This window comes from Suricata suricatta, chromosome 9 (genome assembly GCF_006229205.1).
Source record: "Suricata suricatta isolate VVHF042 chromosome 9, meerkat_22Aug2017_6uvM2_HiC, whole genome shotgun sequence".
NCBI classification, from domain to species: domain Eukaryota; kingdom Metazoa; phylum Chordata; class Mammalia; order Carnivora; family Herpestidae; genus Suricata; species Suricata suricatta.
In genome coordinates this window covers 84,807,138-84,832,833 of record NC_043708.1, presented here as the reverse complement: position 1 = coordinate 84,832,833, position 25,696 = coordinate 84,807,138, and the positions used below count along the sequence as shown (strand labels likewise).

The 25,696-nt window shown below is 39.3% G+C and overlaps 1 long non-coding RNA gene across 4 annotated transcripts in view; it reads right to left on the bottom strand.

Moving 5' to 3' along the window:
- LOC115301272 overlaps positions 1 to 25,696 on the bottom strand; it is a 72,670-nt gene that overhangs the window by 13,072 nt on the left and 33,902 nt on the right. For 2 of the 4 annotated variants that reach the window (XR_003913045.1, XR_003913046.1), the window contains exon 3: positions 13,546 to 13,631. This is a non-coding gene — a long non-coding RNA (uncharacterized LOC115301272). Of the gene's footprint in view, positions 1 to 13,545; positions 13,632 to 20,450; positions 20,994 to 23,325; positions 23,398 to 25,696 lie in introns of those variants that run through there. The other 2 variants (XR_003913047.1, XR_003913048.1) reach the window with 2 other exon arrangements.

The window sequence follows — 25,696 nt, the reverse complement described above, 5'->3', positions numbered from 1 at the left end:
AAATAGAATAAAACAAAGTAATGGAAGTAAAATAAAACTTAAACATTTATAAAAATGTAAAAAATATAGTAGATAAAATTAAGGGAAAATCTTTTTAATAAAAATAGAAAATAAAAATAAATTTTTTCTCTTTCAGCCAAGTTCTGTGGTTCAGATTGTGTAGATTGTTGTGTTAATCCTCACATCTGTTTCTACGTGTACAAAATGGTTTGGTGTTGATCTGGCTGCATTTCAGGGATGAGAGCTACAAAAACACTTCCATGCTGTTCCACCATCTTGGTCCCTCTTTCTTCACCTGAAACTTTCCATTTTCATATCCCCTTTATAATCACAGCACAAGGAAATTTTACCTTCTGTAATAAAGCCCACAATCACCCAACCGCCTACTTCTCTGCCCTGGCTATAATATATGAAAATTACCTGAGGAGCTTTTAAACCCTGTGGGAGCCCCCCCTTCCAGGTGTTCTGGTTTATTATCTAGGATAAGGGCCTGGGCCCCTACGTTCTAAATATATAGCCAGGGTTTTGAACCATTGAACACCAAATCCATTCATTCTATAGATGAGGAAATTGGGCTTAATTAAAATTGTACCAATATAGCATATATAAATTAAAATTGTTTCGTTCGTAAGTAAGTAATGATTTCTAAAGCCTGCAACTTGTTGACCAAGTGAAGCTTAACTGTTCAGACAACTGTTTACCATCTTTCTCTTTTGTTTCTTCATTTTTTTCCTTCAGGAAGTAAAGGTCTTCTCTATTGCTGCATTAACTCTGTGAACACAGGTTAACCCTTCTAATCTTTCTTTGAAAAAATCATCAGCAAAACATTTACCCACAGAGCTGACACAGACAAATTTCAAAAGAATAAAATTTGAAATCAGTTGACTCCCACTTTTCAACCGGCTCTCACAGAACTTCAGCATGCATTCACATATGTGAGAAGAGCTCTTTTGAGTAGCTTACACAATTAAAAACCAAACAAGGATTAAAATCTGAGAGGTAAATGGGTGCTATGGTAATTTTCAAAAAAGGCTGTGCCTTCTTTGACATACCTCCCACCAAAAGTGGGGTCCCCATGACACTGAGAGGCTGTGATGGCTTTAATAGAGCAGGCTCAGCACACCTTTTCTATAAAGGGCCAGAGAGTTAATATTTTAGGCTCTGCAGGCCTTAAGGTCTCTGTTGCAACTACTCAACTCTGCATTGTAGCATGAAAGCAGCCATAGACAAAATGTAAACAAATGGACATGGCTATGTTCCCAATAACACTTTATTACAGTGACAGGTGGCAGGCTAGATTTGGCATGAGGTCATAGTTCACTGATCTCTGCAATAGTATATGGAAGAAAGGCTATGTGACTTCTAAAACTAGGTCATAACAGGCCCTGCAGCTTCCACCTGTGTCTCCTGGAACACTCTCAGAAAGCTCCCTCTTGGAACTTAGCCACCACCTTGTGAGAAGCCAAAGCCAGAGAGAGAGGCCCTATGTAAGTGATCTGGTCAAAAGCCCTGGCTTTGCTCAGCCTTCATGTCATCCCAGCCTAGGTGCTGGCATGTGAGTGAAGAAGCTTTGTGATGATTCCAAGCTCCAGCTGTTCAAGTCACCACTCAGCACTAAGTCTTCCTGGCTGAGGCCCTGGACAGAGTGCAACAGAGACAAAACATCCCCACCATGCCCCATTGGAATTCTGTGAGAATAGTAAAACTGTTGTTCTCACATTGCTACATTTGGAGGTGGTTTGTCATGCAGCAATAGATAACTAGAACAAAGGATGACTAACAAAACCGCTTGATATCACATGTGGAAGGCTAAAAATCTCAGAAGAGAAAGCTGGAGTAACAAACTCATTTGAAAATATTTACACTTAAAAAAAATATATGCTTGTAAGTCATAAATCTAAAGAAACTTGTAATGTTTACATTCTGGAATAATGCATGAAACATAGTTGCCCATCAATTTGGGATTGTCCAATGACAATGGTTTTATGGTTGGGTGAAAAAACACAAATCTGGGAATAGTTACTGACTAATTAGTAAATATTTATTTAGTTGAAAATAGTCAACAATTAGGATCAGCTAATTTAGTCCAACTGGCCAAACCAGTGTTTGTGTATGTGTACAATGTTGAGTGCTGCATTATGCTATGGTTCCAGCCACCTTGTACATAACACTAAAACAAAATCTGTGAAGCTAGTGAATACTAAAAAAGTTTTCCAACTTTAAGTAATATGATCTATGCTATAGTTGCAGGTAAATTACTTAAAAATCTTACCTACTAGATATTCACTACTGTTGAACTTCAGGAATATATGGATTAACAATTTGCTATTTGGTTATAGGTGTTTAAACTCCCCCTGCCTCCCAACCAGCAAACCCCTGCGTATGGCACTGTGTCAGAATTATCCTAAAAGGCACAGAGTTTAGGCTGAAGCAAATGTGCATGCATTACTGTGAGGCAGAAATAAAATCAAGTCTGGCATAGAAGAGACAAAACCAGGCATGAAGTAGGTGTATAATTTTAAGCCACCAACACAGAATGAGCATTTATAAAAGAAACTAAAAATTCATTAGGGATACCTCCAGAGTTTCCAGAATACAGCTGCAGGGACTTTTTCTAGGGAAGTAAAATAGTTGTAAAACCAATTTTGACATGTGTATGGAGGAGTTCCCCCACACACACTCCCCCCACACCCCCATACAGTGCTCAGGACACAAGAGAGGTGTTCTACAGAGTTCAACTCAACCCTGAACTGTCTACCCAGAGATAGCATCAGACTCCAAAGGGACAGGGCTCAATCCCAAAAGACTATTCTCCATTTGAGAAGCCAATCACCAGCTCAAGTTAACACCTATGCTTCTAATCAACAAGCTATAGAGTGGAGGTTCCAAAGATCCACTCCTTGGATTTCAGATGCCAGTTGCAAGTCCAGGTTGTTAGCTGTGCTTCTTATTAGCAACTGGCTATAAATCAGAGGTTCTGACCTCTACCTTTTCAGATTCAACTGATTAGCAAGAGTAACTCACAGAACTCAGGAAACCACTTACTTACATTTACCAGTTTATTGTAAAAGGATATGATAAAGGATACAGGTGGGCATCCAGATGAAAGAGATGCATAGGGCAAGGTATATGGCAAGGGACACGGAGCTTCCAGGTCCAGCCTAGGTATGCGACTCTCCCAGCACCTCCAACTCTCCCAGTTCACCAATCTGGAAGCTGTCCAAACTGTCCACTTGTAAATTTTGATGGAGACTTCATTACATAGGCATGATTGATTAAGTCATCAGCCATTGTAAATCTATTCAATCTCCAGCCCTTTTCCCCTCCCAAGAGATACAAGGGTGGGACTAAAAGTCCCAACCCTCCAATCCAGCCAATCAGCCTAATTCTTAGGAGACCCAGGGGCATTCCAAAATTCACTTCATTAACATAACAAAAGGCACCTTTATCTCATTTGCCACTTAAGAAACTCCAAAGGTTTTATAAGTTCTGCACTAGGAACAGGACAAAGGCCAAATATATATTTCTTATAATTCATAATATCACAGGAAGGAAGCTATTAAAAGATGATATTGCTTAACAAATAAAGAAATTATGGATTCATTCTTGTACTCACTTGCTGTAGCTGACAGGTCTCATACCCTTATTAGCCTCCCATAGTTAAGTTTTTACAACTAGTTTTTATCTAGCAATAGTCTGTACTTTGCCAGCTTTAACAAATAAAAAATAGACAAACTACCCATAGGTGGGACATCAACCGCAAGTTGAAGAATCAAACTATTAGGTTAGGACAAGATTTCTTACAACTTTGGTATTATTGACATTCAGGTGGCACTATTTATAATTTTTTGTTGTGAGGTGGCCCTATGCATTGTTAGGATGTTTACTGGCACCCCTGGCCTCTATCCACTAGATCTCAGTAGTACCCCCCAACTCAAGTCATGCCAATCAAAAATGTCTCTGGATGTTGCGAGACATCCTCAGGGGACAAAGCTGCCCCAGCTGAAAACCCCTGGATTAGAAACAGAATTATCCATGTGGTGTTCCTGTTATCTCTGCTTCCTTTCTTAGCAGACATACTAGGGGATTATCACTGGGGAGGTCATGGTTATTCTTTTTGGTAATAGACTTAAAGTGTTTCCTATCTTACTGAGGTCCACAGTTCCTCAGGAGCAAATGACCAGAGAGGCCTCCCTTGATTCCTTGCTGCATTGACTTTTGCATGGGGTGGCTCATTAAGAAGATAGTTGACTTCATCAGAACAAGGAAGCAAGAGAACAAGAGAAAATGTAAGCAAGACCAAGTCAGTCTTTTGTAACCTAATCTCCGAAATGATATCCCTCACTTTTTCCTATTCTGTTCATTAGAAGCAATGAACTAGGGCCAGCTCATACTCAGACAGAATCACTAGGGACCACTTTAGAAGCCTGGCTACACCAAGATGCAAGGGAGGTAAAGTTTTTTTTGAAAATCTACATGTCTAAAAAAGGTCTTTTTTTCTACTTGCATATTTAATCAATAGTTTCAGCATAAAATTCTAGGTTGAAGGTGCTGGGCTGGCTCTCTTCCCTGACCCCTGAGGGTGGGCTGCCCTGAGAAAATAGGAAGTGGGGAGCTGGACCTTCAGGGCAGGAACACCTAACTCCTTCACAGCCCTCACCACACCAGGAAGAGTCAGACCTGGTCTTCTTCAAGCTCGGGGGAGGACACGTGGTCAGATGCAGAAGTAGCTGAAATTATAGAAGAGCAGACTTAAAAGATAAAACTCAAAAGAGACAACATTACTGATTATGTGCCAAACACTTGGAGACTCCTATGATCTGAAGCACTAATCCTTATAGGGCAAATTTTTATCTTACAAGTTGAACAATCTGCATAGTAGACACAGAAAGTGAATAAAAGAACTAAGTGAAGATTAAGTCAGGACACTAAAACATAAAAACAAAAAATAAGTGAGGAAAAAAAAATTGGCAAACCTTCTGTCCAGGAACAAAACAATAAAGACATAGACAGTTATGCCTAGAACCCAGATGCAGGAGGTAAAGAACGGGATGAAGACATTTTACCTCTAACCCTTGAAGAGAAGGAAAACAGAATCTAAAATCTTTATTTGAAATTTTGATTCTTATGTAAATAAAACCTTCCTCTGGAAGGACCTGAGGCTAATGAAATCCCATAAACTCTTTAAGCTCCTGTATCTTCCAAGCATTGCTGTGTAAGGACGCAAGTCTAAACCAAACTGACTCCATGACAGACTTCAAATTTTCCCTCTGACCTTGGAGGCCTAAGTGTCGGTTTCTCAGAATCATTAGACAATAAAAGGGCACAGAGTACTCAACCAGGGACCACCCTAGTAACACCCAATCAGAAGCGGCCAGCTAAAATGCTTAACATTCCTAAGGGCAGGCCTAGAGATAGAAGCTATAGATAATCACTTATTGCTTAAGGCTAGTTACACCCTACGTGAGGGTTGGGTCCTGCCAAAAGTAAGAACACTCTGGACAATGTGTATGGTTAAAGTTACTGCCAATGATGTTAGGTGATAATGATTGGATCACTGTACCTGTGTCACAATTTCCTGTAACTCCCCCTTCCCAAGGCCCATAAAGCCCCTACCCTGCCTTTGTTCCAGGTTCTCAGCATGGATCCACTGCATTGGTGAGATCTGTGAGCTTGAGCTTAGGCCCGGCGAGCTTAAGCCCATAATGATAATAAAACCCTTTGCTTTTGCGTGTGTGACTCAGTCTCCCCGGAGGTCTCTGGTTTTGGGGGATGATACTGAAATTTGGGCATAACAGCTGAAGTGCAGGATTAATTCTGGTGAAGAAGTCCTGAGAAAGCACTTGGAGGCACCAACTAACAAGATCCACTGGAAAACAGCAAGAGTCAGATGCTAGATCCGTGAGTGCTACATTCAGGAAGAAACCATCAGACACATGAGACTCACTTCCCTTTCATGATCACTGGTAGTGTGTGGACATAGGGAACACCCACTGTGTTGGTGAGGTCTATTGATGAATCCATACCCGGGAGAAGAATCTGTGGGCTTCCTACCCTATGAAGATAATGCGGAAATTTGGGGTGTGTAATTTCACATTGTAATAACCAGGAAGTGGGGACTAAATATGGAGTACTGTGGTGGCCAGGAATACTGTATGTCGAGTAGATTTTCATCAAAAGTGAAAACTGCTTCAAGACTTTTAGAGAAATAGTCCTAAGCTCTCTATATGCTCTGCTCTTCCTGTGCCTTATGTACGTGGTTAGCAAAATCAGTGCCTGTTATGGCCGGATCTACTGTACTGGGAATGACTGAGGAAGTCTGCTCTTTTATCCATCAGTCACGGTAACTCATATATGACAGTATCAATTCTGTCCTTTCTCCAAATAATGAGGAAAAGAGTAATGACCTGAAGGAAATTTGTCATTCTCAATTGAGAAACAAGCACGATGTTTTTGAAATTTTAATAGTTTTCCTACAAGCACTTCTTTTATGTTTAGATGATACAGTGACACAAAAATGAGATGGAATAACTGTGGCTGGCTGAGAACCTGTCCTTCTGCCATGCAGCAACAGATTTTTATTTTATTTTTGTCATTGTCATTCTTAAAAATAGCCTATCTTGGGGCACCTAGGTGGCTCACACAGTTAGGAGTCCAACTCTTAGTTTTGGCTCAGGTCATGATCTCACAGTTTGTGAGTTCAAGCCCCATGCTGGGCTCTGTGGTGGCCCTGTATGCCTGCTTAGGATTCTTTGTCTCCCTCTCTCTACCCCACCACCTCAGGCTGTCTCTGTCTCTCTCAAAATAAATAAATAACCTTAAAAAAAAAAAAGTCCTACCTTTTACAAGAGCCCTTGGACAAAATCCTCACATGACAAATCTTGGATGTTTTCTTTGCAGCTAGCAGCTTCATTGCAGTTTTGCATTCACTAATAAGATGATGGAAAACACTAAACTTACCACCAACTTTGGTTTGAGGAAGCCATAAATTTGATAACCAACATTATATTCAAATGAAACTCCCTGAGAAATTCCACAGAGCTCTGCAAGGTAACTTGGAATCTCAACTAACCTCTGAGAATTACTATAAAAGATCCCTAAGTGTTTCAACAGGGCAAGGCATTACTCAGGAACTTAAAGATATATTCTCAGAACAACACCCCAAAGCCTGATAATGCTTATCTCAAGTATTGTCTGTCATGGGACAGCTCAAATTCAACGTAACAGAGGCACCATGCTGATGGGTTTGTACAGAAGTGACGTAGCCAATCCTGACACACTCTCTTCCTTGTTAGAAAGTCAAATAGAGGGGAGCCTGGGTGGCTGAGTCAGTTGAGCATCCGACTTCAACTCAGGTCATGATCTCATGGTTCATGGGTCCGAGCCCCACGTCAGGCTCTGTGCTGAGAGCTAGCTCAGAGCCTGGAGCCTGTCTTCAGATTCTATATCTCCCTCTCTCTCTGTCCCTCCCCTATTCATGCTCTGTCTCTGTCTCTCAAAAATAAATAAATGTAAAAAAGAAAATTAAAAAAAAAGAAAAGAAAAGAAAATCAAGTAGAAACACATGTAGAACTCCCATCCACCACTTATGAATCCCCCCATCTGCCTGGCTTCAAGTTTCTTCCTAATGTTGAAAGTCTTGTGTATTCTTCCTGTGATTTGTTTGAGAATGAGTGCTGTGAAAACACTCAAATGCATCTCAAAACATTCCTGGGGAACACTGACAGAATGAAGGTCAAGGAAATTGGCTTTGCCTAACATAAATGTTTTATATAAACACCATCTGGATTTAATGGTAGATCCATATATCAAACTATACAAACAAGTCAGAATTGCCTAAACGTAATTGATAAGCCAAAAAAAAATACCTAAGAAAAAGTTTAAAAGTACGTTTTCCCCTATGTTTAAAATTTGGAGGTAAAGTTGTAAGGGGTATATAATGCCACTTAATCACTGAATATCTTTGCCTATAGGCCTCCTACTGAATATAGTAGCCATTGCTAATCTATCTGTTTAAAAAACCATTATTTTAATGCTCACACCTTGAAGATTTATCTGCTCTTCCAGAAGACAGTATTGTAAGTACTGTAGTTCATTTCTGCATGATCTCTGGTTCTAGCACTCTAGAAATGTTTAAAATTATTTTGGATATAGCATTTATTATCACTGAGAATCCAACTGTATTATTGAGTTACCAGTTCTTTGAAGGAATAAATTTGGGGGATGTTTGGGAGGACAAAACAGGTTTTATAAAATGTTACAGTGAAACAACCGACCTTTGACTAGTTGGAGTTTTAAGTATATTGCTAAAGATTTGTAATGTAGAGTTAATGGAATTATCAGAGGGAGGGAAACAGTGAGCTCATTAAACAAGTGCGTCAGTGCAGATTTTGTCTTTATTAAGCGAACCTAAAGGAACAAGTTACAGTTGAAGTTCAAATGGAAGCGACTCCCATCTTGTTCCATACCTGGTTGTTGCTATTTGTTACTTTGGTGAGCCTACAAATTCCTGAGTCTTAAGTTTTTAATCAGGTATATGTTAAACACTTCTGCTTCATGATCAAACCAGAATAAGAGACCATGGATATTGACAATTGATCTATTTTTTCTGTCTTTTTCTGTAACTTTATCTACTTACTCATTTTGATCTGGAAAACTTACAAAAATAAGAGGTTTGTGGTTTATCTAAGATTAATGCAGAAAATATGGCTATTATTTTTAGTGAGGAAAGTCTATTTTATTTCAGTCTAAATAAGTAAATTTTAATTTCATCTTACTTCAGTGAAATAAACTTATTTCAATCTAAATAAAATATGGGTTTGGTTTTTTTTTTCCAAATTTGTTTTAAAGAAAACATTATTCCCAGATGGGTTCACTGGTGAATTCTACCAAACATTTAAGGAACAAATCACACCAATTCTCCACAATCTCATCCTAAAAATAGAAGCAGAGGAAATACTTTCTAACTGATTCTATGAAGCCAGAATTACCATGATATCAAAACCAAAGACATTACAAAAAAAGGAAATTCTAGACAGACTCTCATGAATATAGATGCTAGTATACTTAATAAAATATTAGTAAACCAAATCTAATAATGTATAAAGAGAATTATATGCCATGACCAAATGGGATTTATCCCAGGTATCCAAGGTTGGTATACCATTTGAAAATCAATTAATGTAATCCATTACATCAACAGGTTAAAGAAAATTGCATGATCATATCAATAGATGCAGAAAAAATATCTGACAAAATCCCACTCCCTTTCTTCATAAAATCTATCAGAAAACTAGGGATAGAGGGAAGCTTCCTTAATTTGATAAAGAACATCTACAGAAACCTACAACTAACATCATACTTAATGGTATGCTTAATGGATGCTTTCCCACTAAGATCAGGAACAAGGCAAAAATGTCCCTTTCCACCACTCCTTTTCAACAATCACTCTGGAAGTCCTTGCTAATCAATAAGGCAAGAAAAGGAAATAGAAGGTAAACAAATTGGGAAGGAGGAAATAAAACTACCTTTGTTCACAGATAAAGTGATTGTCTATGTAGCAAATCTGAAAGAGTCAACAGAAAAACTCCTGGAACTATTAAGCAATTATAGCAAGGATGCAGGATATAAGATTACTGTACAAAAGCCAATTTCTTCTCTATATATCAGCAATGAAGTGGAATTTGAAATAAAGCAAGGTTTGAAATGGCTATACAATTATTCCAATGTCATTTATTTACTAATTCTTTTCCGCACTGATTTCAAATGATGCCTGAATCATACAAAAAATTCTCATTATACACTTTCAATTTTTAGACTCCCAAATACTATTGCATTTAAGTGTAGATTCCTGCATAATATACCATACTGTTTTTATCATTGTAACTCAATGATTAAATATTGAATTGGGTCAGTGTATTAGTAATTATTGCTGCATAGCAAATTATCCACAAACTGTAGCATCTTAAAACAACATTTATTATCTCACACAGTTTCTAAAGGCCAGGAATCCGGTAGCAGCTTAGCTGGATAGATCTGAGGGTCTCTTATAAGATTGCTGTGGAGGTCCTGGAACCCACTTCTAAGCCTGCTCACATTATGGATTGGCATCAGTTCCTCACTTAATGTTGGCCATGTAGGTCTCTCCATGGGGCTGCTCCCAACATGGCAACTTGTTTCCTACAGAGGAGAGACTGGGGAGTGGGAGGATGCCCAAGACATAAGCCAGAGTCTTTTATAACCTAATCTTGAAAATGATGTACCATTACTTTTGTCATGTGCTACTGGTCAGACCAACACTGGTTTAATAGGTTTCCAGATTTACAAATAAAAATATAGTATTCCCAGTTTAACTTGATTTTCAGATAAAAACCAAGACTTTTATTATAACTATGTCCCAATGCAATGTTGAAGATGTACTTATACTAAAAAATATGCATTGCTTGTCTGAAACTCAACTTTAATTGGGCATCCTATATTTTATCCGTCAACCTTATCCTGGTACATCGAGGGAGGGGACAACACGAGGGTGTGAAAACCAGAAGACAGAGATCATTAGAGTCCATCTTGGAGGCTGGCTATCAGAGTTAAGTCTTGCCTTATAAGTCCTTTTTTTTTCCTGATCAGTTTCACATAATTACTCTTCTAGTTGAACTGAAAATTAAGTTAAAAAAATAATGCGGTTATAGTTTTGGGGGGATTCCATTGAATCCATAGATCAATGCAGTAAAAATAGACATATTTATAGTGTGGAGTCTTCTGATCATGACTTTTTACATCCTCAGGGCACCTGGGTGGCTCACTGGGTTGAGCATCAGGCTTCGGCCCAGGTCATGATCTCACAGTTCGTGAGTTCAAGCTCTGCACTGGGCTTGCTGCTATCAGCACAGAGCCTACTTTGGATCCTCTGTCCTTCTGTCTCTCTCTGCCCTTCCCCAGCTGGTGCTATCTCAAAAGTAAACATTAAAAAAATAAAGACATTTTACAGCTTCTACAAAGTTTTATATTTTTCTTCATCTAGATTCTGCATATTTCCTATTAGGGTTTGCTGGTATTTTGTTGTGATTTGTGATTGTAACAGTTTTACCTATAATATTTTTTAACAGGTTGTGGTTTAAATATAAAAATGCACTGACTTTTATACATTTATTTTCTAAGCCTGCCTTGGTGAATACTCCTTTTATTTCTTCCTTTTTAAGTTTATTTATTTTGAGAGAGAGGGAGAAAGAGAGAATGCATGCATGGGCAGGGGAGGGGCAGAAAAGAGGAAGAGAGATTCACAAGTAGACTCCATGCTGTCAATGCAGAGCCCAAGGCAGGGGCCTAAACTCACACACTGTGAGATCATGATCTGAGTCAAAATCAAGAGTCAGATGCTCAACCAACCAAGCCACCTAGGCACCCCAAATACTCATTAATTCTAATAACTTTTAAGTTGATTCCCTTAGGTTTTCCAGGTATATTATGTCATCTGCAAATAATAATTTGCCACCTCCTTTTCAATATTTAAACCTTTTATTTTGTTCTTTTGATTGATTGCACTATAAAGCAGTTATCATTTTTATGAGAAAAACTTAGGACTAGTCTTAGGAAAAGTCTTCTGAATTGAGTAGAGCAATATATAGGAAAACTATTTTACACATTTTATTATTTAAATTGAGGACTAAATATGCTATCTGCTTCCAAACTACCCTTCCCAAATGCTTAGAACCCAAACTAGCTATATTAAAAGCTTCCTAGAATTTTAGTTTGTTTAAATATCCCATGTCTAAAATGCAACAGAGTCTGGCTTCCAGGCAGCAGCCTGACTTTTTCCATACTTAACATTTCAGGCAAAATGTTCAAGGAGGACTTTTCACAGTACTTTAGACACGTCACTTCCCAAAGAATTTACTACACAATAAGCTTTGGATCCGAATCACACTTGTAAAGCTAAATAAGGGCAGAGTCCTTTGAAAATTCAGAATACAGGCCACAGCACAAAAACAACACAACCTATGAGGGGAAGGAAAGACAAGAAAAGGAGCCACTCAGCTTTCAGGGGAATGCTACATCCTTTGCCAAGCGTTGGCGCCCAGTCTTTTTTTTTTTTTTTTTTGGCTGGCTCTCATCTTTAACAACAGTTGTTAACATGTTAACAATCTCTTAAGCATTCAGAGTGTCAGGTTTCTTTCCCCATGAACCACTTTAGAGTCTGGTGGAAAGGGGAAGCTACAGGACTTGTCTTAACTTCATGATGCTTCTGCATACTAAGCATGCTGTTTTTAGTTACATTGCATGCTATGCAATGATAAAAATTACTTGTTTTCTAAAAATACTTTTATTTGGGGCACCTGGGCCGCTCAGTCAGTTAAGCGTCCAACTTAGGCTCAGGTCACGATCTCATGGTTCGTGGGTTTGAGCCCCACATCAGGCTCTGTGCTGACAGCTCAGGGACTGGAGCCTGCTTCGGATTCTGTGTTTCCCTCTCTCTCTCTCTGCCTGTCTCCCACTTGTGCTTGCTCTCTCTCTCTCTCTCTCTCTCTCAAAAATAAATAAATAAATAAATGTTTTTTAAAAAGATGCTTTTATCTGTAATTCATAAACTTTTTTCTTCTTATGAATTATGATTGTGGAGGAGGGTTGCAAAGTTTATGAAAATTGGTGGGGGGAGCTAAAGCTCTCCTAGGCCACTCCTTTGTGTTAACCAAGACTATAAAATCACACTCTTCTTTCTTTATTTTTGTTTGTTTATTTTGAGAGAGAGAGGGAGAGAGAACACACACGTAAGCAGGGGAAGGGCAGAGAGAGAGGGAGAGAGAGACTACCCCAAGCAACCTCTATGGTGTCAGTACAGAGTCCAATGTGGGGCTTGATCCCACAAACCCTGAGATCATGACCCGAGCCAAGAATCAAGAGTTGGATACTTAACCGACTGAGCCATCCAGATGCCCCTAAAATAGCACTATTCTAAACTGTATAAAAGTAGAAAGCTTAAAAAGATATAATTCTCACTTTCAATAAAGCACAGTCCAAAGGTGCAAGCAAATAGGTACAGAGAAAATGCAGAGTGAACAAAGAAGGTAAGTCAGGTAACTGCAGATTATAAGCACAGTACAGAATACTCAACTTCTTGGGTGCAAACGAAAACATTGACGTTGAGGCCTAAGTTGATTTTTAAGCTGTGCCTTAACACTGTATTGATGATGGCCACATATTCCTGTGCGGTAGAGGACAGGAAAAAGGAAGGAGATGTGCTTGTTTCTAACATACCCAGTGATATGGTCCTAAGCCATGGGGAGCCTGGAGAGGGACTGCTGCACAGCTTATTACGTAACAGCTTTTTGGGAAATAGGTAATAGGAGGTATTACAAGTCCTATGGAGAGTTCAGCTGAGGTCTGAAAACTGGAATCTGATCCAGATGGAGAGGCTTCAATTCAACACGTATTTATTGAGTACATGTGTATCAGGCACTATGTTGGGGACAAGACATGGTCTCTATCTTCTAGTCAAGGGAAGACGTAATCTCAGAGTTTGTAATCTCAGAATCACGCTCAGGATCTTACCTGTACATAGCAACTTGAGAGGATCCATCAAAATGAATGATCTTGCATTTCTACAAGCTTCTTGTCTTTAAGATCATGTCCTCCATCTGAACAGAGTACAAAAAACAATATGTAAAATGTGCTCTATCTTGTTCTCCTTAACTCTCAAATACCCAGCCCAGAAAAAAAACACTGAAAATTTAAGCTGATTTTGCTACTGCTCCTGAGTTAACAGCAATTTTTAACTTAATGAATGCCAACTGTGAGCTAATTTAAACCAAATATGCCAGTCCAAGCCATTCTATTGAGCAATAGATTGGAGCAAACTCCTTGAGATTGTAGTCACCCTGGTTAAGTGACATCTACCAGAACCCAAACGCCTGGGAAGGAGCAATTTAATTAACATCCTGCATTGAACTCTTGATGCTTAACCATTATCCTGTCCTCCAAAACCTCTCTCCCCCCAAGAAAATGCTAAATGCTACCCTGTGCACCCAGCCACTTGCTCAATCCAGAGATGTTAATGCATCTGCTGGATTCTGACCTCCCACATCCAATGACCAAGTCCTATCAATTCTACCTCCAATATATCATGAATTCCATAACAGCACTTTTAATCCAAGTCATCTATATCTCCCACCTACATAACTGGAGTCACTTCCACTCTGACCTCTATCAAATTCCTCAGAGAGAGAGAGATGTGATTTAACTTGTCTTTTGGATATTTCTCCTCTCGGAATGTAAGCTCCATGAAGACAATGTCTGATTTTCCCCCCCTGGGTTATTGCTAATGCCTAGCATGTAATAGACATCAATAAAAGTTGAGGGGGCACCTGGGTGGCTTAGTTGGTTGAGCATCTGACTCTTGATTTCAGGTAGAGTCATGATCCCAGAGTCAGAGGATCAGGTCCCCAATCAGGCTCCGTGCTGAGTGTGGAGCTGTTTAAGATTCTCCCTCTCTCCTTCTGCCCCTCTCCCCTGATCATGTCTCTCTCTTTCTTAATAAAAATTTAAAAATAAATAAAAATAAAACTTGAGAGAATGAATGCATGAATGCTTTGTACAATTCCTGCATGACAGAAATCCTCTTCTCTAAAACAGGACAGCTCAGAATCCATTCTCTTAAGAGTCTTTTTTCCCCTCAGAGTCTCATGGAACCAATTCTTCAAAGAGAATTGAGTCTTTTTTCTTCTTTCAGGGTAACTGTGTGGAGACCATTTAGCAGAACTTTTAGGAAAAAAATAACAGTAAGAGCTCTAATAGAGCATGACTAAGGAAATAATACAGACTGAGTCTATCTCTTTTCTAAAGCTTGGGAAAGAGGCAGAGAAATTTTAAGAGATAAAAAAACACCATTGAGACAATACTGCCATCTGGTGACAATAATCTTAATCTGCAGGCAACGAAAAGCGCTCCCCTTTGCCTTTGATTTGTCTATAAAGTTTTCTGATATTTTACAACATTGTTTTAAGCTTGGTATGAGTCTCCTTTGATCCATCACACCTTCTATTCTGGAACTGTATATATGCCTTTCAGTTCTGGGAAGTTTCCTTGAATTACTTCTTTGATGTTTTTCTCCTCACAGTTTTCTCTGTTCTTGCTTTGTTTGGAATTCCTGTAACTTGGAGGTCTCCTGAACTGATCTTTTTTATTTATTATCCTTTTTCTTCCACTTTCCTATGTGTTTTTTTTAATGTGAATTTATTTTTGAGAGAGAGAGAGAGACAGAGCGTGAGCTGGGAAGGGACAGAGAGAGGGAGAGAATCTGAAGCAGGCTGCAGGTTCTGAGCTGTCAGCACAGAGCCCAATGCTGGGCTTGAACTCACAAGCAATGAGATCATGACCTGAGCAGAAGTCAGACACTAAACCAACTGAGCCACCCAGGTGCCCCTGTACTACTTTTTAGGAAGTGAGGAATTTGGCTCCACAAAAATATTGTTGAAAATCCTGTTGATAAAATAAAGCTGAGTTTACTCCTACTGAAGTAAGGGAGAGCGCTGACAGTCCACTAGTAGCTTCTCAGAGGTGGAAGGGCAATGCTGAGATATCTGTGAGGTTTCGAAGTCTAGTTTAAGGCAGGTCTTTCAATGCTACCACTTGATTAGGATTGAACAACGCTAATATTTTAGGGATAGAGGGCACAAGCAAGGATTTTGAGATGAGAGATCAGAGTCTTGAGGGATAAACTGTCATCAGATGCTATAGGTTAGCTGACTCATTTGATGTTCATTTAAATGGGCTTCCTGGCAAGGAAATTCCCAGAACAGTTATTTCTATCTTTATTGCCCTGTGAAAGAGTTCTCTGTGATAGTAAAGTTATGTTGGTGACAAGATTGAAATAGAAGTTTTAGAAACATTAAGTTGTATGAGCATAGCCAGTTTCAGTTCTGAGTGGTCTCCCTCCCCTTATTTTCCTTCCGTTTTGCTGAATTTTTCACTTCTACTATACTATTTTCAATTTTACAAACATCTTTTTCCTTTTTTTTTCCTGAATGTTCCTTTTGAATATGTTCTTTCCCTTGTGGGACAAGGATATCCACAAGGATAGACAATAGGGAATTTTAAGCAAGTGTTCCTAACAGCTTCATGACCTCTAGTTTCTCTGTGTTCCTTTTTGTTCATTTTGGTCTCTTCCATGCTGGAGGCTTTCCTTTATTGCCTGAGGGTAAGCCTCGGCTGTCTATTTAAGAGAGGAAGACCAATAGCAGGGGTGAGGCAGGGGAGGAGGTTGGATTGGTCAGTGTAGGATGATCTTATTAGGGTTGCAGGATTTTGCCCCTCTAGGGCTACCAAGTTTTCCCAATGAGGAAAGTATCCAATCACCTGTGGATGGAGGCTGGAATGGAGTAAGCCTGGATGACAGCATTCTTAGAGAGCGGAGTTGAAGACGGAGCTGATAGGTCTCACCATCTAATATTGACTTTCACGTAATTCCTGTTTTCAGTACAGTATCCCTGTCCTCAGCTATCCATATTTTTTCTCACTTACAGTCCTCTTTTCAGGGATACCTAGTACCTATAATGCCTAAGCTTTCCTGTGAGTTCTGAAAATTGGCTTGCTCTGGCTTCCCTACTAACAGCTTATTGAGTTTCTACTTTGCAAAATCAGGTCCCACACTTCTACCTGCTTTACAACTTCCCAAATGTGGTTGCTGTCATCTGTTCACCAAAAAAAAATGCATTTTGAGCTTCTTTTTAGAGGACTTTGGATAAGCAGAAGAAATAAATGTGTTCATGTGATCACATTTAAGTAGGAGTCTGCACTATATTCCTAAGGCCCCCGCTAATTCTGAATTCTCTTTTTTTAAAGTGCATCTTCAGTAAAGCAAGCTACATAGTTGGGAATGATACTGAAACAAGCACCACTCAGGAATCTCATGTCCAAATTCATTAGGAGGAGAGAGATCATTTTTCTTTTCAGTTATCAATCTGAGGAGGCTTAAAGGAAGGGGCAAAATTTGAGGAACTATTTATATGATAAGAAATGCACATCTTGCGGCACCTGGGTGGCTCAGTTGGTGAAGTGTCTGACTTCGGCTCAGGTCATGATCTCAGAGTTTGTGAGTTAGAGCCCCATGTTGGGTTCTGTGCTGACAGCTCAGAGCTTGGAGCCTGCTTCAGAATCTGTGTCTCCCTCTCTCCTCTCCTGCTTGCGCTCTCTCTCTCTCAAAAATAAACGTTAAAAAAATTTTTTTAATGCACATCTTGACAAAGAGCAAATGATTTTAATCTTTGAATAACTGAACCTGAAACCTTATCATACATTTTAAGAGCAGCAGGGGTGGAAGAGAACTTAAGGAAGCCTGCAGCCTCATTCTTGATCCAGAGTGCAAAAGGAACCTACGATCAGGCTTTCAATAGTGGGATGGTAGGCTGGTAGGAGAAAGACAGTGAAAGGAAAGAGGCAGGAAACTTTGGTATCAGCTAGAAGGACAAACTGAAAGAGGAAGAGACAACACCCAAAAAATAAGTGTTTTTTATTTTATTTTTTTTTTTAAGAAACTGGAAAGTCAATCTTCTGAAATTCATAGGGAATAGGATGGGGCCTTGATTAGCCAAAAAACAATACTGAGAAGAACAAAGTTGGAGGACTCCCTTCCCAATTTCAACACTTACTACATGGCTACAGTGATCTAAAAACTGTGTGGTATTGGCATAAGGACAGACATAAAGACCACTGAAATGTAACTGAGAATCCAGAAATAAACCCATACATTTATGGCCAATTGATTTTCAACAAAGATGCCAAGACCATTCAATTACGAAAGAATAGTTTCTTCAATAAATGGTGCAAGGAAACTAGATATCCATACTCCTATCTCATACAATATACAAAAATTAACTCAAAATGGATCAACAACCTAAAAGTAAAGCTCTTAGGAACAAACATATGGGTATATCTTCATGACTTTGGATTCTGAATGGATTCTTAAATAGGACATCAAAAGCACAAGCAAGGGAAAAAAAGACAAATTAGACTTCATTAAAATTAAGGAAATTATCAGGAAAATGAAGATAGACCCCAATAGATCTAAAGAACCAGGTCTATCTTGTGCCTTAAGGACCTACCTTGGAGGCATTGTATCCCCCAGGGACATTAGGTCTCCCTCAGAATTTCATTGCAAAGTGCATGATTCACCTCTTCACAAAAAATAAATAGAAGGAGGGGGAGAGAGAGAGAGAGAGAGAGAGAAAGATGAAAGGATGACCCAGACACAGAAAAGGAGAAAAGTATTTGCAAATCACGTACCTGATAAAGGGTCTAGTGTTCAGAGTATGTTAAGAACAGTTACAACTCAACCACAAAAAGAAAAGCAACCAAAAGTAAAATTGTGCAAAGAACTTGAATAAACATTTCTTCAAAGAAGTTATACCAAATGGCCAACAAGCACAGGAAAAGATGCTCAACGTCTCTGATCATTACAGAAATGCAAATGAAAACCACAGTGAAATACCACTCTAAGCCCACGAGTATGACTCTTTTTAAAATGGAAAATAAGTGTTGACGAAGATTGGGAGAAATTAGAACCCTTCTGCACTGCTGGTCAAGATGTAAAATAGGGCAACTGCTATGAAAACACTTTGATGGCTCCTCAAAACGTTAGGCATAGACTTAGCAGAGGACCCGGCAATTCGACTCTTGTGTGTATACCCAGAAGAAGTGAACACGGGGCTCAAATAGACGTATGCACATTTTTTCATACCAGCATTACTCACAATAGCCAAAAGGTGGAAACAGTCCGATGTCCTTTTATAGGTGAATGGATAAGCAAATTGTGGTACATACCTACGATGGAATTTTACCTGGTCATAAAAAGGAATGAAGTACTTACACATTCTACAATGTGGAGGAAACCTCAAAAACACTACGTTTGGGGCATGTATGTGTCTCAGTTAAGTGTCTGACTCTTGATTTTGGCTCAGGTCGTGATCTCATGGTCTGTGATTCCAGGCCCCATGTTGGGCTCTGCGCTAACAGTGCAGAGCCTGCCTGAGATTCTCTCTTTCTCTCTTCCACTGCTCTTACCCTCTCTCTCTCAAAAATAAACAAACATAAGACAAACAAACAAACCCACTAGTGGAAGAAACCCGACTCTTTAAAGGCCATTATTATATGATTTTACTTACATGAAATATCCAGAACAGGTAAATCTATAGAGACAGAATGCAATTTGGTGGCAGCTAGAGACTTGGGGGAGGGAAGAGTGAGGACCGATGATGAGTAGAGAGTTTTCTTTGGGGATAATGAAAAGGTTCTGGAACTTGATAGAGGCGGTAGTTCTAAATGTCACTGAATTATATATTTTAAATGGTTAATTTTATGTTATGTGAATCTCACCTCAATTCTTCTTTAATGTTTTATTTATTTTTGAGGGAGAGAGCATGAGGAGGGGAGGGGCAGAGAGGGGGACAGAAGATCCCAAGTGGGCTCTGTGCTGACAGCAGTCACAAAGTGTGAAATCATGACCTGAGCTGAAGTCAGAGGCTCACCGACTGAGCCACCCAGGTGCCTGTTTTTAAATTTTTTTTACCTCAAATTTTAAAAAGTTGGATGGAGCAGATGCTGAAGGACTCACCAAAAAAGCCTTAGGAGTAAGACAAAAAGAACAACAAAAAAAAAGTGACACCAATACAAATATAAAGCAAAAAACAAAACAAGGAGGCATAAAACAGAGAATTTCTTCTTAGAAGCAATGATGGATGTGAACATTCTTAGCTCAAAAAAAGAGGGCAGAGTGTACATAATCATAAAAAAGGCAAATGAAAGAATTTTCTAATTAGCAAGCTCTGGGAATTAAAAAAAGAATAACAGTATCATTTTCTGCCCATCAGACTGGCAAAAAAGAAAAAGTTTATAATATCCATTTTGGTGAAAATTTTACTAAATCAGCATTATCACACACAGGAATATCAATTTGTAACATGCCTACTAAAGTTTAAAATATGTATATCCTGTAATCTAGCAATTTCACTTCTAGAAATCAAACCTAAAGATATAGTTGCCATACATACAAAGTGATATGTATAAGGATATTCAACCATGTAGTAGTGAAAAACTGGAAATAGGCTAACGTCCACCCATGAAATGAAGACAAACGGAATTATGCAATCATCAAAAAGAATAAGATCTGTATGTATCAACACGGAAAAATTCTCTAAGAAGTGAAAAAAGTTAGTGTTGTATCTGTGCCAGTCAACAATTTATTGTCCCTCAGCTCCAAATCCATCCTCCCTTGCCCTGTTTTGTGTTACTAGATAATTACATTTTTCCATTGCCAGCTGATGGTTTTAAGCTCTATCAGTACTGGGTGCTAGAGGGACACTGCAGGAGAAAGGAGGATTCTCTCCTTGTTCCCTAGATGCTTTCCTTGTTTGTTTTGTTTTTTTTTATTTGTATTAGGAGAATGCGGAGTGATGCTTGCCTACCATCAAGTTTCAACAGCACTCCAACCTGGCAGCTTCCCAGTGAGTTTCAACCACATTCTTGTGTCTTCCCATTGAATTCTGCCAGCATCCTTGTGAGCCATTTCCTGGAATCTCAGTGGTTTCCTAGAGAGTTTGCCAGCACTCCAACTCCACAGTCCAGCCCGCAGCAGTTTCCTGCATTCCAGTCTCAGTGGACAGCAATTTGTGAAATTTAATCAACCAGGGGCATCATCTGTGATAACTCTTCCATAAAGTCCAATGATCAGTCTTAGAGGAAAGGGGCCTCTTCCAAATCTGTTCCTTCCTTGAGCACTTTGCCTCAACTTTACAAGCAGTGGCCGTTCCCTATATCTGCTATTGCATCGTTTTAGAGTTCTTTTTACCCTTTAGTAGTTAATCCCATTACTAGTTAATAATTCTTCATATTGAACTTTTCCTACTTAATATGTGGATTCTTTCCTGAGATCCTAGTTGATACATCTCATTTGTTTTAAAAAAAAACTGTGTGTGTGTGTGCATACACACGTATAAATATATAGATGACACAGAAAATACCAAATTATTACCAGTGATTATTATAGGAAAATGAATGACATTACAAGTATAGGATAAAAGAGGATTTTCTCATTTTATATACTTCTCATGTTACTTTTTTATAATAAACATTAATTCATGTATTATATAATTCAAAACAAATATATATGTATTTAGTATGTAAGATACATATATCATGCCAGTTTCTAAGGATTAAACATAGTATTAGAGGATTGCTTCATGACTGAGGGTTGCTCTTGGACGGATAAGCTAATTATAAACAGAAAAGATGATAAATTGGGACACATAACTGGCTCAGTCAGTAAAGCATATAACACTTGATCTCAAAATTGTAAGTCTGAGCTCCATGCTGGGTATAGAGATTAAAAATAAAATCTTTGGGGGTGCTGGGTGGCTCAGTCAGCTAACCTTCCAATTTCGGCTCAGGTCATGATCTTATAGTCCGTGGGTTCGAGCCCTGCATCGGGGTCTGTGCTGGCAGCTCAGAACCTGAAGCCTGCTTCATATTCTTTGTCTCCCTCTCTCTCTGCCCCTCCCCAGCTCGCTCTCTGTCTCTGTCTCTCAAAATAAAGCCATAAAATAAATAAATAAAATCTTTGGTAAAAAAAGAAAACGTGATAAATTATAAAAAAGGCAATGACTAGTGTGAAAAAAAGACAAATTCTATGTGATAAGGATTTGAGATTACTGCATAATTTTATGAGATGCCAGAAATTGTGGCACTGCTCACTGGGTCAAGGGTTGCACATGAAGCAAAAATGGTAATAGGAAGATGACCAACTCCAGTTTCATGATATCAGTAAGCAGAAGTTAGTAGAGTCTAAGGTGATTATTTATGGGATTAGAACTTGCTCAAGCCACTTCTAAAACTTGGAGGCCTTGAGTTTAGGGAAAGCCAACAGAGTAAGCCCTGAAATGCCAGCAATTGTCATTCTAATGTTTCCAGCTTTATTTCTCAACTTTTTCCCACCCCTGCCTAATTACCTATTCCATAGCAGCCAGAACAAAATCTACTGCCACAGTCAGAGCTGTAAAGTCAGCATTCTCTAACTTAGAAGGGAACCCCAAATATAAATTTCTCTTAAAACTGAAGTTGTTTTTTATAGAACCAAACTGAGGGAATGAGCTTGAGGCAGTAAAGTAAATTTACATGCCATTCATATACAGTATAGATAACTGAACTTGCAAAACACATAGAGTTTTGGACTTAAGAAATGGAAACCGTAGTATGATTAAAGAGAGAGAGAGAAAGGCATTCAACCTGAATTGGAATCACAGTCCTAACACTATTTAGTATTTCTTTTTACTCCATTAGTTAATTGAGTTTTAAAGTCAGATTCCCTGGGATCAAATCCCAGCTCTATCACACATTAGCAGGTTAATCACTCTTAGCCTGTTTTTTCATTTGTAAAGAGAAGATGAAAGTACCAACATCCTAGGTTTTTAAAGAATATATAGAAGACATGCACGGTCACTTTCACTCACTTTTTGAGTCTCAAGGGTTTCTGTTTGTTTTACCTAAAAATAAGGAATCCCTGCTAGATTATCTCAAAAGACCCATTCCTGCTTTACCAGTCTATAACTCTACAGATCAAGGATAAGTTTCTTAGGTAGAGGTGGGATGGAGGGAGGTACTACTACAGAAAATAGTTTGAAAGTTTTATCAGAAAGGTGGCAGATAATTCAGTAGAAACTGTCTTCAGGGAGTTATGTCAGAGAATACGTCACAGGAGTCAAAGTGCCTTCTCAAAACTGGAGGATGTGAAGGTGAACTTGCAGTAACTCAGAGGATGAATCTGCTGATCTGGTTGTCTCAGCCCAGTCTTTAGAGAAGACTGACAGGCCCACTCAGAGAGGCTAAAGGAAAACTCCCTGTAGCAGTCACCTCTTAAAGGGCCAGACATCACCTCTGCACTCAAATTATTTCGTGTGCCAACTAATACAAAAGGGGTGTCTAACTTGATCAGACAGTCCCAGGCAACAGATGTCTTTTAACACACACCCAGGCTTTGCTTTACCATCCCACTCGGGATGAAACCCTAGGGCATCTCAAACTGGGGGGTTGGGAGGGTTATCCCAGTCTTCCCCTTACCCGGTGTCTGCCCGGCACTCTACTTTCCTTGTCTCTAAGTCTCCTTACCGCTTCTCTCCCCCCATTTCCCTCTCCTCCACTCCATTTCTCTGGCCTCTCCCATACTCCCACCCTCTTTAACTTTCTTCCCCATTGCTTCCAATTTCTCATCTCCGACGGTCACATTTCCCCTCTTTCTCGTTTCTATCCCTTTCCTCCTCCCTATTTTGGCTCTTTTCCAGCGCTCACCCTTCTCTAGCCGACCGCAGCCTGCGGACCCAAACGGAACTTAGAGGCTGAGAGGCCAACAGCGCAGAGGCGGGCCCAAAGTGGGTGGACGTCCCGATTCTCCCGCCCCCTGAAGGCGAATCCCGAGAACGATTGGTCCCCCAGGATACACCTCCCGCCCAACCTGGGCGTGTCCAAACCATTTCCGCCCCTCACCCGGAAGGGACTCCTTCCACCCACTATTCTGCCTACGGGGTTCTTGCGCGCTTTCTGCAGGGTTCCGCTGTACCTCTTAACTTTTCAGTCTATTTTGCAGGCAGCGTTTCTAGGTTCTATGCTGTTTCTTTACTGCCGCCGAGATTTGCTTTAAATAGGAGGCAATCAACATTAGAAAGCCGGTCCTTCCTCTCTCTCCAAATATTTTCCTCGTTCACTGCGTGTTGGCCAGATTTCTAAAAACCCAACAAACTGATTCGTAGCCGTGGACTGAGCTCCATGATAATAATAATAGTAGCTAATACTCCAAACGTACTGTGCGACAGCTACTATTATAGGCGTTTTGTAAGAATTAGCTCCTTTCTCTGTAAGGTATATATACATATTATCCCTGTTTTACAGATGAGATAACCAAATTACAGAGAGGTTAAGTGTCTTCCTCAAGATCAGCTATTAACGCATCTAAAAAGTGACAGGGTTAGAACCATGTAGTCGGACTCCACTAAGCCAAACCCACTGTAATAACTGCCTCTGGGACCTAGAATAAATCCCGCTGCAACTCAAGAAGCAACTCTGTGAGACTTAACTCTTCCTCTGAATCAGGTTTAGAAGACATGGAGGAGGAAGGGTGAGGATGGGGAAGACCAAGAGATCCTTTGTTTTAGCGCTATGTTCTCTGGGCTTGGTGAATTGGAAGATAAGTTTATATGCACCTTTGAAATGATTGAGTAGTCATATTATAGTCACATAAATCTCAGCTCACTTATCAAAATTCCAGAAGCAGAGCTTTTCTCCACAAGTACTATTACCATACCACATTACATCATATAATTTATAGAATGACTGCCAGGAAAAAATGCCAAAAATTTATTTGACATGATATTTATCATTTCAAAATAAGTTCAGGTACAGTCCATAGACAATTTCAAACATTAGTATTACCTTTTCCTTATTAGGATACAGTGAACAAGATAAACATTTTTATTAAAGATCTTGAAAGTTGATCGTAGAACAGGAATTCAGCTAGCTTTGCCAAAGAAAGGTAGTCTGAATAAGGAATGGTGCAGAAATGGATCAGTCTTATTAGGCACAGTAATCTACTTAACCACTGAATTCATTTCCACTTAAGGACTGGAAACTAATGGTGCTCTTTAGAGAATACTGAATTGAAAAGGCAGAAGAATACATAGCCATTGAATTAATACAGAGCAACAAAACTGTGTAAATATGTTATGTAGCTAGAAGGGAAGCCTTCATCAATGACTAAGTGAGTAAAAAATGTATTTTTCCTTTCATACCTCAAATTATGCCAGTAAGGAACCTTGGAAGAAGTGTTAGGAGAACTAGTTTCTTTCCTGTCTTCTTCCATGCTTCGTACTTAACTCTGCCTCTGTTGGAAAACTCACTCCTCAAGCTTTGTAGCAATTTAGTTCATGCTTTGCCAAGTAATTTCTTTGGTGGGCCTCCACCCTAAAAGTTGAGTTAGGTATCCTCGGGTCTCTTTCCTTTTGAGGGAGAGAAGATAGAGACTATGACTTAATGTCTAGTATTGATTGATTGGGTAAAAGTCATTCTTCCTTCAGATTCTGGATATTAATGGCCTTCATTATGGAAACATAACCAAATAGTTAATTTTGGCTCTGAAGGAAATGATTAAGAAACACTGCATTTTTTAAAAGTTTATTTATTTTCAGAGAGAGAGAGCACACAGAGGAGGGGCAGACAGAGGGGGAGAAACAATTCCAAGTAGGCTCTGCATTGTCAATGAGGAATCCAAGTTGAGGCTCGAACCCACTAACTACAAGATCATGACCCGAGCTGAAATCAAGAGTCAGACACTCAACTGACAGCCATCCAGATGCCCTGAAACCGTCTGCATTTTGTTCATTTGGGCATAATATACATGAACAATATGACTATAACTCACTGTGAACAAAATGGTTATTTTTACATTATTCATTTACTACATTTGGCCCTAAGGATGACACAGAGCCACGATAGGATCAACAGGAAAGAAAAAAAAAAAAAGGCCAGGTCAAGACCACAAGACCATCCAGCTCAGAATTCTAACAACAGACCAAAAGGACTGAATTGGAGAACTAGATTGCCTTCCCTGATGTTAACTTGGAAATTCCAATAGGAGAGCATCCTATAACTTCCCCTATATAGAGCCAGG